The sequence below is a fragment of the Schistocerca americana genome, chromosome X, assembly GCF_021461395.2.
Source record: "Schistocerca americana isolate TAMUIC-IGC-003095 chromosome X, iqSchAmer2.1, whole genome shotgun sequence".
Lineage (NCBI taxonomy): Eukaryota > Metazoa > Arthropoda > Insecta > Orthoptera > Acrididae > Schistocerca > Schistocerca americana.
Window position 1 is genome coordinate 802,345,696 of NC_060130.1, and position 15,829 is coordinate 802,361,524.

Below are 15,829 nucleotides of genomic sequence, written 5' to 3' on the forward strand. Positions count from 1 at the left end.
TAGGTGACCAGCTCCTAGATACTGAAGCACAGTCCCATTTCTTGGACCATATTTTTGATAAAAAGCTGATGTGGCTGCCCCATATTCTCCACCTGAAGACTGCATGCATGTGGAAGCTTAATGCTCTCTGCCTCCTGGCCCACACATCTGTGCTACTCTTCTCCAACCTTACTGAGCTCTGGTCTTGTTCAGACTAGATTATGGTAGTCAAGTTTATGGCTCAGCAGCTCCTGCCACTCTGAAAATTCTTAACCATGTTATCCATTGTGGGGTGCCTCTGGCCATTGGTGCCTTTCGCACTAGTCCTGTTCAGTGGGGATTCCACCTCTACACATACGACGGAGCCAACTCCTGGTTTCTTATGCAATCGCCATTTGCTGATTCCCTGACCAACACGTGTACCCTATCTTCTTTGCAGATGACGGTCGTCTCCCTCCTGATCATCGCCCATGGGTGGGATTGCCAGTTGGAATGCGTCTCACTTCCCTCTGTCGGTATCTCCACTCAATGGAATGTGCCCCGAGTATTTATTCTCACCCCCCCCCCCCTCTAGGATGGTGCCTAGACCACGGATTAGGACCGGCCTATTCCAGGGTCCTAAGGTCTGTCACCCTTATGGTCTTCTGGCGTCTTGTTTGTTCCATCCTTGCAGAGCTCCAGAGTGCTACCATCCTCTACCCTGATGGTTCTAAGACGATAGAGAAAGTGGGGTGCACTTTCAGGTCTCCTACTATCTTAGAACACCACTTACTGCCAGTATCATGTAATGTGTTCACAGCAGAGATGCTAGCCTTTAACATGGCCCTCCATTTTGTTACTCAGGCCTCCCTCCACAGTGTTTTAATATGTACTGAGTCAATGAGCAGCCTGTAGGCTATAGACCAATGCTACTCTCATCATCCTTTGGTCTCTGTTATCTATGACCTTCTCTGTGCCCTAGGCCGTGGCGCCTGCTCAGTTGTCTTTCTCTGGGTCCCGAGTCATGTGGCTATCCAAGGGAACGAACTGGCTGATCATTTGGTTAGAGAAGCTGATACTTAACCCCCATTCCCTTTCATGATTCCAGCTGCTGATATCTGGATCTATGTCAAATCTCTCTTTGCCCAGAAGTGGAATGCCATCTGGCGGGCAACTACTCTCAGTAATAAACTCCACACAATCAAGGAAACTGCTACAGTTTGGTACGCTTCCTTCCCCTCCTCTCGGAAGGAGTCCACTGTCTTACGCCATCTATTCTTTGGTCATACCAGACTCACCCATTGTTCCCTCCTGCGTAAAAAACCACCCCCACAATGTGGTTGTGGAGCCATACTCACAGTATCCCATATATTTGTGGAATGTCCCCTTCTTTTGGCTCTTCATACTAAGTACAGTCTTCCAGATTCCTTAATTTTAATATTAGCACATGAGTCATGATGGTTGAACTGGTCCTCAGTCTCTTCTGTGAAAGTGGTTTTTAGTTCCAGATATAAGGTTTTGCTTTACTCCTGGATCAGGGGCAGGGCTGCCTGTGGTTGGGGCCTCTTTTCATGGTTTGTTGGTCTGGGACCTTATGACCATCCCCTGTGGAAAGACCGCTCTTTCGTTCTTTTTTTCGAGTTTTTAGATTTGGTCTACCCTTTTATGCCTTCTAGTGTGTTTTAACTTCCTCGTTTTATAGTTTGACTCCCGCAACTGGATCCATCCACTTTTAGTGGGCCCTCTCTTTTCCATGAGTAACTTTGGAATCGCAGGACTGATGACCTCGCCGTTTAGTCACAAAACCCTTCTCAATTAACCAGTCAATCACACCTCAAAAAACTCCAGGACCTACCAAAAGTCGAGAGGCAGAACCATGATTATTCAGTTCATGTATACATACTGGATGATAGTGAGCCTGATGACGATGAAGATGACCATGAGCGCACTGTGCAGAAGAAAGAAGTTAAGCATAAAGTTGTTGGATCCCTCTAGTTCACAAAATTAGCTGGTCAGCGCCCCAAACATGTTGATTTGTTGCTATTCTCAATGCACAAGAAACAATACTAGGTGAGGATCAAAACCGTATCTCACATACTTTCCACTAAAAAGAGTAAAAAAATAACATAAATGGTATTTTTGCCATAGAAGCCTATTTTATAAAGAGGAAGTATCTTGAAAGGTACCTCACTGATTGCTTGAGCCAGGAACCAGTACTTGTGGATATGCCTACCCAGGATAAAAAGTTAGTTTAAAAACGCCCACCACCAGGAGTGATGCCCTGTCATATACACCAATCTTGCCTGCCTCCTAGTTCCTGTAGCAAGTAGTGAAATCACCCCACTGCCTCCTATGTTACCTTCACAGAATGACTTATACCGTGTGTGAAAATGTATCAAGTTGTATGCTCGCATAATTCGAATCACATGTGGAGTTAATCCTGCAAGATGGTTGCTCTCTGAGCTCAAAAAACTTGAGTGTGAAGTTGATGGGATTTATCGCAACAATATTCCCATGACCAGCAGTTGATTGTCACAGTTGTGGGCTGCCATTGAATAGAGAAGCAGAAACTCCATGTAGAGACCATTTCCATCTAACAAGAAAGTTCCATGGCGCAGCTCACAATACATGCAACTTGAAGTACCAACCACCATGACACAGACCCATTTTCTTTTACAATTTGAGTGCATATGATGCCCACTTCTTGTCGATCAGCTGGGTGATTTCAGTTTGAAGCGTGAAAACCTCAGTCACCACTAAACTAACAGGCACTGCCCACTGCCATTATAGATGTGGAGTACAAGCACTTGATGAATGTTTGGCAGGAGTTTGGCATCCCTGATTTAGGAGAATATGCAAGATACACCTGCTCGCAGACATTTTTGAGAAATTCTGAGTGTATGCCTGGACATATACTCCTTGGATCCCACATTGTATTTTACTGCACCAGGTCTGTCGTGGGACACAATGTTAAAAAAAAAAGCACATCTTAGCATCAAACTGTTGACTGATGTTGACATGCCGCTCTTCTTCAAATGCAGGATGTGCGGTGGTCTTTGGCAGTGTGTGCACAGGTATTTCAGGGCAAATAACCCGCAAATGAGCGAGGAGCAATACAGACCACCTGACGATTTAAGCTGCATCCTTTACTTGGATATACACAACCTCTACAGGTACGTCACACAACGAAGTCTACAGTTTGGACGGTTCTGATGAACGTCCAATGGAGAGATCGCTCGACTCAAGGAAAACGTCCGTGGTGTGACCGCGGATGTTGGTGAGAGATATGTTCTAGAGGTAAAAATGGCATATCTCATCCATATGTAATGACATACACACACACACACACACACACACACACACACACACACACACACACACACACACACACACAATGACTTGCCGCTGTTTGTGGAGTGCCTTGCCCCATGAAATACTTCCATCTCGAAGCTGTCGACAACGTTGGGGAATAGTCAGCAATATATTCTGCACTACAGAAACCTCCAATAGTGTCTCAGGTTGGGGACAGAACTTGTAGGTTCAAGCACAGCTTTTTCTTCAAGCAGCACTGCTGGTTGAATGAGTACATTAAATAGAGAACTCTCAATATGAGAGACTGAAAAAGATTTTTACAAGTTATGAATAATTTAGTTTTCGGAAAAAAATGCAAAAGTTACAGAAGATCGCGAAATTTATTTAGTTTACTTTGGGTGAGTCGTTATCACGCAAGAGATTCCATCGGCAGGCCAAATTTCAAGCATACCACCATCTTCAATGAAGGACTGGTCACTGTGTAGATGGCTAATGTTACAGTGCAGTTCACGAAGCATGTCTATATTGGTACGTGTGTTTTGGACCACTCCAACTCCAAATGTAACGATTCCACTATGCATCTGTGAAGCCATGCTTTACTGATCCCAAGTTACTTTATATGGATACAGACAGTTTTATCTATTGGGTGGAAGCTGTGATCCATGTGAAGTAATTAGGTACAATAACGAAGAATTCGACATGTCTGGATATGCAGCCAATGACCCCTTTGGAATCAGACCACAACAACAAGAATGTTACCTGCCTGATGAAAGATGAGATGAATGGTTCAAAGATGGTGGAGTTTGAATGGCTCAGGTCAAAAATGTATGTATACCGCATTGATGCAGATGCCACCCGGAGGTGGGCTAAAGGTGTGCATCATGCGGCCTCAAAGGCTATCTCGATAGAGGATTATGAGAGGTGTCTGCTCGAGAGTGTTGGCACAGCACGTCATGTGGTGCACCAGTTAGTCTTTCTATCGAGAAGTCCACAGCTCGAACTCTAGTGGCTAGCATTGCTACCTATGGATCACACGTTCCCAGGTTCGATTCCCGGCTGGCTCGGGCATTTTCTCCACTAAGGGACTAGGTGTTTATGTTGTACTCATCATCTCATCATCATTCAGGGAGTGCTAAGACTGGAAATGGAAAAATTTGGAACTTGTATGGGTACTGATAACCACAATGTCGAGTGCCCCACATACCAGCATCATCGTCTACTATTGCAAGGCCATGGGGTACATAGTGAAACTAGAGCTGTCACATCGTGATGACCGATGGTTCAGTTGTGGGGACAGGATTGGCACCTTCCTGTACTGACACTATTCATTGAGTGGTTGGGTGTCTGGCCCTTTATTTGTAAATAGTGGATGTGGATGCAAAGCAGCTGGATGAACCACTTCTCATAGTTTTGCATGTGTGTGTGCTTGATTTCTTCTTCACCTGATATTGCTGGTCTCATTTCCCAAAGATTATATATAGAAAACAAGCATTAGCATGTAAACGCTGTCTATGGGATGATCAGAAACAAAATGTAAATACTGTTAAATGCGTATACAGAAACAAAAAGGGAAACATAATATTTAAGTTCTTCGTCATACTAGCTTTAGTGCAATGAATGTACCTGATGATTGTAAGTCATCTGAAAAATAACTATTACGTTGTAAACAAAACCAACATATATACATGTAAGCAAAACAAATGGCTGTGTAAATGCACCAACGAAAAACATAATAATTAGCTTTGCAAGCTATTGTAAAGAAGATATAATAGCTTTGTAAAATAAACCATTGCGTGTATCTCATCAGAAACAAACAGCTTTGTAAATAAAATAATTAAAAAAGATTAATAAACAACAAAAAATTGTTGTAAAAAACTGTATTGCAAAGATAAAAACCTTAATAATAAACAGTTAGTTAATTTGTTATATCACTGTCATTATTTCCAAACCCTGTAACTATATCAGTATTTTTAATAATAATTTGTTTCCAACAAACCTGAACCTCTCCCCGTGATGGCGCTGCGTTAGTGTTAGCGTTAGTCGTAGGCGAGGGAAAGGGAAATTTTATCAAAATTCAGTGAAGCCGCGGTTGGGCGATTAAATCTGAGGCTGCTGGCAGAGTGTGGTAACAGACAACAGCCAGCAGGCCAGGCAAGGTAAACATGGTACTCGTTGGTGCGTAGCTGCGACAGCAGTATTGCATGCACGATTTGTTTTGAGTGGTGCAACAACGAGGCAGGAAACCGCAGCGTTGCTTGAAGTTATTGCGATGTATGACGTGGTGCACTAGGCCAGAGCCAGGATAGCGACCAGGGAGAGCGTGGCCTACTTCCAGCTGAGTGGCCTTGATGATGGAGTAGCGGCGTTGGCATACCAGGAGTCTGCTGAGCCGGCTGGACTTGCAGGGCAGCGCTGTGGGCGGCACGCCACCTCTACGCTGCACCCATCGAATACTGTAAATTAGCTGAATAAAGTAATGCTACCAAATAGCGCTGTATCACTCTGCACTGCCCCTCGACGCTCTTAAACTTGCTCAGCCTCCTGATGGAATACGGGGCGGTAGGTCCCGGCTTCAGCTCGGCCATCTGGCGTCATGGGTTCGACCCCCCACCCGTAACAATGCACAAATCTTGAATGAAGAGGCCTACGCATGTGAACTATTTATAAAGTATGATATAGGGGAGGAAGAGCTTGAACTTTATTGGTCCAGGGATGAGGGGGAGGGGTTTCCCGCCATATTAATGTGCTCCCATTGGTTGACGAATTTCCTATCAATTGTATATCATATGACTGGTATTGAGTTATGTCGTGACTTGCTCCAATTCTCTAAGGGACATGGGTAGGACAGCGATACCCTTGGTAGATCCCCGGGACCGTCGGGGTGGGGGGATGGCACTGAGGAGAGTGGCTGGGCGACCTTGATTATATTAAGCACAAGTGCGTAATTTGACAGTGATCTTGAAATACGTTTATTATCTCGGCTTGTATCTGTAATGATCGACTTATATGTATTTATGTATGGGTGTCAGTTTTAAAGGAAGAACTGATGTGTAATGGAGTAAGGGAAACTTTATTTATGAGTGTAAATTGCATCACTAGCTACATTATGCACATTTTTTCATTTTTCAACTGAGTCACCATAGACATTTTAACATTTGTCTAGTCGTGGCACCAGCTTTTGGATCCCATCATCAAATAACTCTGCCGCCTGACCATCAAACTAGTTAGCAACAGTTTCTTACAACACGTCATCATTTTACAAGAGCTTTCCACCAACAAATTCCTTCAGTTTTGGAAACAGATGAAAGTCTGATGGTGCTAAGTCAGGGCTGTATGGTGGGTGATCCAGTAATTCCCAATAAACCTTGTCGAGTTGCTTCTTTGCTCTTTCTACAATGTGAGACCGACCACTGTCGTGAAACAGAACGACGCCGCTAGAGAGCAGTCCCGCCGGCGATTTCGAATAGCGCACCTAAGCTTCAAAGTCTCTTCAGTACCTCTTGGTAAAAAGTCTAACAGAAGTATGCCTTTCCGGTTCCAGAAAACCTTTGGCACGGTTTTCCATGTTGAAGGTTCTTGTTTGAATTTTCGTGGTTCCGTCAGGGAGTTTGACTGATGCCACTCACTGGATTGACGTTTATTCACTGGAGTGTAGTTCGCATCAGGGGTTCATTACCGACTACAATGTGACTCAAGAACGTATCACCATCCTTGTGATAGCGCTCCAAAATGGACAATGAATGTGCCATTCGGTTTGTTTTGTGTTCTTCTGCCAACATTTTCGGCACCCATCTCGCCCACACTTTTTGTAGTGAAGTTTGTCAGTAACAATGCGATAAACTACTGAACTTGAATCATTAACGTTTGTCTTTCCTTCATTAAACAGCCTACACCATATGTTTCCATCATTCCTTACACCTGCACCATAAACTTCATTAACCTGCCGGTTAGTTTCAGCAGGACGAACTTGTTTGGTATTTAAGAACCGAAAAACCGAGCGAACTTCACAATCGGCGGGATTACTGATTGACATTGAGACAAAAGAAGCAACATAATCATACAACAAACACCTACAGAGACGTGAAACTTATTGGCGGCATAGTGAGAGACTAGCCAAGAGTAGCAGAGACCTTAGAGGAACAAGATTCCCCAGTTGTGATGATCACATAAAATATCTTACAAACGTTATCCTTACCACCGTGGAACGTTCGATTCCTCGCACTTCCTCTTTGCCACAGTATGTCCCATTCCCTTGGCTGACTGACGCACGCGAAGACATGCTCTCTGCGTTTTTAACCGTCATCGTGCAATGGCAAACTCCAATCATTATAAACAGATGCGTGCACAGTGTCATTGTGTACTTCGGGATAGCAAAAAATCTAGCTGGATTTCATTCACTAGTACTTTTAATAGTTCCACCCCGTCCTCTGTCATGTGGGCCAACCTCCGACGGCTTTACAGGACCAAGATTCATTTCCCAAATTCCGGCCTGACAGCAGCGGACGATGTCATTGCGGACCCTATTGCTATCTCCAACACCTTGGACCATCATCTTGCGAAAATTTCGAGTTCTTCCCACTATCACCCTGCCTTCCTCCATCTGAAACGAGTGAAGGAGGCTTGGACAATACCCTTCTCTTCTCAGAATAGTGAGTGCTAAAATGCTCCCTTTACTTTGAGGGAGCTAGACCATTCTCTCACTTCATCCCAATCCTCTGTCCCAGGGCCAGATGCTGTAAACGTTCACATATTGCAGCACTTCTCTCTTGCAGGCAAGCACTTTATGCTTAATACATACAACTGCATCTGGGCAGAGGGCACATTTCCCAGACACTGGCGGGAAGCCACCATCATACCCATACCTGAGCCCAATAAGTACAAACAGCTTCCTTCTAGCTACCACCCAATCTCTCTCACCAGCGGTGTTTGCAAGGTGATGGAACATTTGATTCATGCCCGACTGGTATGGCGCTCGAGTCTCGTTATTTAATAACCACTGCACAGTGTGGATTTCGAGCACGCCATTCTGCAGTTGACCATCTCGTCACTTTGTCCATCCATGTCATGAATGGCTTTCTGCAGAAATCCCAGACTGTGGCGCTGTTTTTCTATTTGGAGAAGGCCTACGACACCTGCTGGAGTCCTGGTATTCTCCACACACTCTATACGTAGGGCTTCCGAAGCCGCCTGCCTGTTTCCTTGAGGAATTTTTGGAAAACCGAGTTTTCAAGGTGCATGTGGGTTCTGCCTTGTTCGACACCTTTACCCCCTGGAACACGGTGAGTCTCAGGGTTATGCCCTGAGCGTCGTCCTCTTTGCAATCGCCATTAACCCTATAATGGCCTGTCTTCCGTGGGGTATCTCCGGCTCCCTTTTCGTTGACGATTTTGCCGTCTATTGCAGTTCTCTATGTACCTGTCTCATCAACCGGCGTCTTCAGCGATGTCTCGATCGTCTTTACTCATGTAGCATGGACAATGGCTTTCGTATTTCCACTGACAAAACCGTTTGCATGAATTTCTGGCGGCGCAATTGGTTTCTTCCACCATCTTCCCATCTTGGACCTGTTACTCTTCCTTTCGTTGAAACTACGAAATTCCAGGGGCTCATGCTCTATAGGAAACGCTCTTGGTCCTCCCACGTGTCTTACCTGGCAGCCAGTTGTACATGGTCCCTTAATGTCCTACATGTCCTCAATGGTACTTCCTGGGGTGCAGATCAAACCACGCTCCTCCGTTTTAACCGGTCCCTTGTCCATTCGAAACTAGACAATGGGTGCTTTATTTATGCGTCTGCACATCTGTCCCTCTTACGCTGTCTTGACAGCATCAACCATCATGGCATCCATTTGACCACTGGCGCTTTTTACACTAGCCCAGCTGAAAGTCTATAAGCTGAAGCTGCTAAACTACCACTATCGTACCACCGTGACTTTCTCCTCAGCAGGTATGCATGCCATTTGTCTGCCATGCATGGGCACCCATTCTATGCCTCCTTCTTTGACGACTCCTTTGATCGCCAGTGTGTGCTGCATCCCTCTTCTCTGTTACCTCCTGGAGTACGCTTTTGGTACTTGTTCTGGCAGCTTAACTTAATACTACCTGCAACTTTCCCAGAGGGTGTGACCCCCTGACCACCTTGGCTTTGTGCAGTGGCCCATATTAACCTTGGCCTTCATTCGCTTCCTAACGGAAGTCTCGCTCTATCACCTTCAGTTTAATGAGTTTCCCATGGAACTTCACGATAGTACCCTTGTGTACACAGATGGCTCTCGGACTGACCGTAGTGTCGAGTGTGCCCTCGTCATTGGCGAGGACGTTTGTCGGTAACAGCTTCCGGCACACTGCTCAGTATTTACAGCAGAGCTCTTCACCCTGAATCAGGCCACGGAGTACATCTGGCGACACAGGCTGTTCAATTGCTTCCTCTGCTCAGACTCTCTCAGCGCCGTTAACAATTTCTGTGCACTGTACACCTCCTGTCCCTTAAGGCCTGGCCAGACAGAATGCGGCCTGGCCGTCCGGCCTGTGGCCTTGAACCGCAGCCGGCAGTCCGCACTGTTGAATCGCTCGTTACTGTATGGCGGCGGTCACACAGAGTGCGGCTCTGACGCACCGGCACGGGGCCTGCCGCACCGGCCGACGCCGGGTTGTCACAGATTACAGATTTGCCACAAGCCGGAGCGGCTGCCTGCCACTGTTCGCCCACTCAACTGTTCTGTTGTCAGACTGGAAGCAGCGGCGTGAGGCGGTTTTTGTCTTGCAGCTCGTAGTGCATGCACACAGAAAGACTTATAGAGGAGGTGAGAGAATACAACTTTTTGTGTGATACGCGCGATCCTGATTTGGAGGTAGAATACTTTTGTCCTCGATATGCTCTTGATAGAAAGCTGAATAGTGTTGTCACTGTGACCTCCGTAACTTCCAATATCAACTACTGTAAACTCGGTAGTATGGATCAACGATCGCCAGGAGAACTAGCGAAAAGAACTGTTTGTAACAGAAGAACTGGGATCCACTATCCTTCGGGCATTTTAACCTGACAGCCTTTCCGTCTGTGCTTCCAAGGCAGTTCGGAAACCCCCTGTTCAATAATTCTTCTTCAGATTTCTTCCACATCTCTGTTGTAGGAGTAGGTAAATACTTGGGCTGTAGAACAGTCCATATTGCCTGGCACACTTATTTCACAATATCTGAGACTGTTGAACGTACTAACCGAAAAGAAAAAGCTATGGTCTGGTGACTTTCGCCTGTAGTCAAGTATCTGGAAAAGATTAAAATCAATTATGCCGATAGAACGAATAGATAAGTTAACGACCAAAGATATGTTTGTTTAAATTCAATGACAATGTTATGAATACAATGTGTCTAGCGGGACATACGGAACTAGATGTTACTATCGTTTGCTGTATTCGTAAACAATGTAGATAAATTTATCACTCCACTCCTAACTACGTTGTGAGATAGCACTTTCTTCCGCCGAACCTTTCATATGATACAGCAAAACTGAAATGGAATAATTTATATGACTTCTATTTCAAGCACAAAGAGGCCACAAACGATAAAACTTACCTCAAACAAACGACTTGTCTGTGCCTTGTATCAATTGGCTTTCTCCGGTTCGTTGTGCACTTCTCGGTGCTACCCTTTTTATCAGGCGATGAATTTCCTCGAAACATTCTCGCGACATACGAAAATATTTGAAGAACCTATCTTTGTCAGACTCTAGATCAATACACAGACGATGGTATTCTCCTAAGCTTTCTCTCTTGCTATCAATGTCGTGCACCCAACATCTCCTCTTCTTGGTGCCATTTCGTATCGCTAGTGCAAGCTACTCATTTCTGCAATTAAAAAAAAAAAAAAAAAAAAAAAAAAAAAAAAAAAAAAAAAAAAAAAAAAAAGAATTCGCACAAAGATAACGTGTCCCGCGTGAAGATTCCAAATCGTCTAACGCAAGACAATCGCGCTACGTATGCAAGCTTCGTAATGGGTTTCGGCCCCTTCCACAGTGTAACAGCTGACGCATCAAGAGTCGCTGCGGCTGGCCGTTACCTGTGTGGCGTCCCTGGCCGCTGACGGGTCCGATCCACTGCTGTGCCGTCCGTCGCAGCGGCAGGCCGGATTCTGTCTGGCCAGGCCTTTAAGGCCTGGCCAGACAGAATGCGGCCTGGCCGTCCGGCCTGTGGCCTTGAACCGCAGCCGGCAGGCCGCACTGTTGAATCGCTCGTTATTGTATGGCGGCGGTCACACAGAGTGCAGCTCTGACGCACCGGCATACGGCCTGCCGCACCGGCAGCCGCCGCCGGGTTGTCACAGATTACAGATTCGCCGCAAGCCGGAGCGGCTGCTTGCCTCTGTTGGCGCACTCAACTGCTCTGCTGTCACACTGGAAGCAGCAGCTTGAGGAGGTTTTTGTCTTGCAGCTCGTAGTGCATGCATCATGGACACAGAAAGACTTACAGAGGTGGTGAGAGAATACAACTTTTTGTCTGATACACGCGATCCTGATTTGGAGGTAGAATACTTTTGCCCTCGATATACTCTTGATAGAAAGCTGAATTCACAGAAATAGTGTTGTCACTGTGACGTCCATAACTTCCAATATCAAGTACTGTAAACACCGCAGTATGGATCAACGATCGCCAGGAGAACTAGCTAAAAGAACTGTTTGTAACAGAAGAACTGGGATCCACTATGCTTCGGGCATTTTAACCTGATAGGCCTACCGTCTATGCTTCCAAGGCTGTCTGGAAACCCCCAAAGTTCTAGAAATCCTCCTTCAGATTTCTTCCACATCTCTGTTGTAGGAGTATGTAAATACTTGGTCTGTAGAACAGTCCATATTGCCTGGCACACTTATTTCACAATATCTGAGACTGTTGAACGTCCTAACCGAAAAGAGAAAGCTATGGTCTGGTGACTGTCGCCTGTAGTCAAGTATCTGGAAAAGATTAAAATCTGTTATGCCGATAGAACGAATGGATAAGTTAACGACCAAAGATATGTTTGTTTAAATTCAATGAGAATGGTATGAATACAATGAAACAAAACAATCTATTAAGTAGAAAGTTCTCTCTAGCGGGACATACGGAACTAGATGTTACTATCGTTTGCTGTATTCGTAAACACTGCAAATAAATTTATCACTCCACTCGTAACTACGTTGTGGGATAGCACTTTCTTCCGCCGAACCTTTCATATGATACAGCAAAACTGAAATGGAATAATTTATGTGACTTCTGTTTGAAGCACAAAGAGGCCACAAACGGTAAAACTTACCTCAAACAAATGGTTAGCCTGTGCCTTGTATCAATTGGCTTTCTCCAGTTCGTTGTGCACTTCTCGGTGCTACCTTTTTATCAGGCGATGCATTTCCTCGAAACATTCTCGCGACATACGAAAATATTTGAAGAACCTATCTCCGTCAGACTCTTAGATCAATACACAGACGATGGTATTTTCCTAAGCTTTCTCTCTTGCTATAAATGTCGTGCACCCAACATCTCCTCTTCTTAGTGCCATTTCGTATCGCTAGTGCGAGCTACTCATTTCTGCAATAATAAAAGAAACTAAAATAAACTCGCACAAAGATAACGCGTCCCGTGTGAGGATTCCAAATCGTCTAACGCCAAGACAATCGCGCTACGCATGCATGCTTAATAATGGGGTTCGGCCCCTTCTACAGTGTAACAGCTGACGCATCAAGGGTCGCTGCGGCCGGCCGGCCGGCCGGCCGTTGCCTGTGTGGTGTCCCTGGCCGCTGACGGGCCCGGCCCACCGCTGCGCCGTCCGTCGCAGCGGCAGGCCGGATTCTGTCTGGCCAGGCCTTTTTAGTGCAACGGGTCCAGGAAAGCTGTCACTTGCTTCCTCTTGATGGCGCCACTGTGATGTTTATGGGGTCATGTTGGTCTGCCAGGAAACAAGGCTGCAGTCGTTGTACCTCAGCCCACAAGTTCCTATTTTCCCTCCGACGATCTCTGCGTTGCCGTCTGTCAGGAGGTGATGTCACCTTGGCATCGCCATTGCTCCTCCCTTCATGGGAATAAGCTCCAGATTATTAAGTCTCTACCAGAGGCTTTGACGACCTTCTGTCGGCCCTCCCGCAGGGAGGAGGTCATTTTAACTAGGTTGCATATAGGTCACTGCCTATTTAGCCATCGCCATTTGTTAAGTAGCGCTCCCCCAACACTTTGTGCACATTGTGCCTAAGTTTTAACTGTTCGCCATTTCCTGATGGAATGCCCATTTTTTTTAACCGTTTACGTTCCCGTTTCGGTTTGCCATCCGAGTTATCGCCCGTTTTAGTGAACGATGCGCGGGCTGTCGACCGCGTTTAACTTTTTATTCATCGTTGCAATATGGCGAAGGCCACTTAATTTTTACTTCTGGACCTCCATTTCTCTATGGTGTATTTTATTGCCCTTTTTCCACTTCCCTGTTTTAAGTTGTCTCTTCTCTTACGCCGACTGAGATTGACATGTAGTCGTTTATTAACTCCTCACTCTTCGTGTTCTATAGTTTTGACTTGGGCGCGTATGATCTCAGTTGTTTTTGTGCCCTAAAACAAATCAAAACAAAAAAATCTCAGGTTGGAGAAAACAACATTTTTCTTTCCTGCATTTTAGGCCAGCCTCCCTTAAGAAGCTAAATAAAGGTTTCAGACTGCAGAGGAGTTCCTCTGTGGTTCTCCCTGTACAATGATTTTGTCTAAATAGTAAATGCCATTCATCCTTTTTGAGAATCAAATGTTCCAAAAACATTTGAAAAATGGTAGGGCACTTGCTATTCCAAACATTAGGCATTTCAAACGATAAAGTCCATGCAGCGTGCTATGTGTAAGAAACCAGTGAGATTCTGTATCAGGTGGAAGTTAAAGGTATGCATCCTCTAGGTCTATTTTAGAGAAGTAGTTTCCACCTCTTAATGTTGACAGTAATTCTTCCCACTTCGGTACAGTGTATGTCTGAGTCTCTGATTGTGCGTTGACAGTAATTTTAAAATCACTCCACAGGCAGGTGTTCCCCGATGGTTTTCGCACTACGACTAATAGGGCAGCACATTGACTAGAAGGAATAGATTCTAGAACTCCAATTGCCGTCAGACGATCCAGTTCTTCTTTTACTTGGTCTCTTAGAGCTAACGGAATGGCGCAGGCTCGAAAGTACCGAGGCCGTGCATTATGTTTCAGAGCGATGTGCATCTCAAAATCTTTTGCGGTGCTGAGTTCCGGGGTGAACAGGGGCTTGTAATTCTGGCAAAGTGTCTCTAAGTCCGAGTATGAAACATCTTCAAATATCAAATTCACATAATCATCTATTGAAAATCCAAATTTTTGAAAAGAGTCAAGTCCAAACAAGCTCTCAGGGTAATTATTGTTAACGACTGAGAAGGTAATACAGCAGTTGACATTATGATATGTCATTGGCAGTTCAACTTGAGCACATACTGGTATTCTACGTTTATTATACGCTGTTAGACGTCTCTTTGTTTCTTGCAAGGGAGGCGCTGCAAGTTTCAAATAGGTTCTGTAATTCAGAATGCTCACGGCTGCACCGGTGCCTACTTGTAATTTAATTGGTTTCTCTGCAATTTGCACTTCTACAAAAAGCTTATTGGAGGTCTCTTGATGGTCTGTAGCGGCTACCAGATTAACATACCTCTGTTGGGTAGGGGGCTGTCTTGCCTGACGGGACTTATGACATACAGAAGCTAAATGGTAGTTGGCAGAACAGTTTTGGCAATAGGCCCATCTGTCAGGCCAGTCTTCGCGTTGTTTTTTCTAAACCATGGCCTGATCAGATCAGTCTCGATTTCAGATAGTAAGAACTGATGGTTGGGTTCGAGTGTGGCGCAGACCCCATGAAGCCATGGACCCAAGTTGTCAACAAGCCACTGTACAAGCTGGTGGTGGCTCTATAATGGTGTGGGTTGTGTTTACATGGAATGGACTGGGTGCTCTGGATGTTCAGCTACTTGGAGATCATTTGGAGCCATTCACGGACGTCGTGTTCCCAGAGTCGATGGACGTTTTATGAGCGACAATGCACTGTGTCACGGGCCCACAGTTGTTCACGACTGGTTTGAAGAACATTCTGGACAGTTCGAGCGACTGATTTGGCCATCCACATCGACCGACATGAATCCCATCGAACATTTATGGGACATAATCAAGAGGTCAGTTCGTGTAGAAAAACTTGCCTCGGCAAGACTTTCACAACTATGGACAGCTATACAGGCAGCATGGCTGAATTTTTCTGCAGGGGACTTCCAAAAACTTGTTGAGTCCATGCCACATTGAACTGCTGAACTACGCTGGGCAAAAGGAAGTCCGACACAGTATTAGGGAGTATCCCATGACTTTTATCACTTCAGTGTATTTCTATAGGCAAGTTAAAAACTTTATCAAGAGCCTTCAAACTTGCCATTTTTGATTGACAACGAAAGAGAAATTGCTTCTCGTGAAGACACTATTAAAAATCGTGCACCGCCAATCGTAGGTACCGATATTTACGAAAATGTTACGTTAGAGACGGTTAGCATCAAAATTGTTGGAAGAA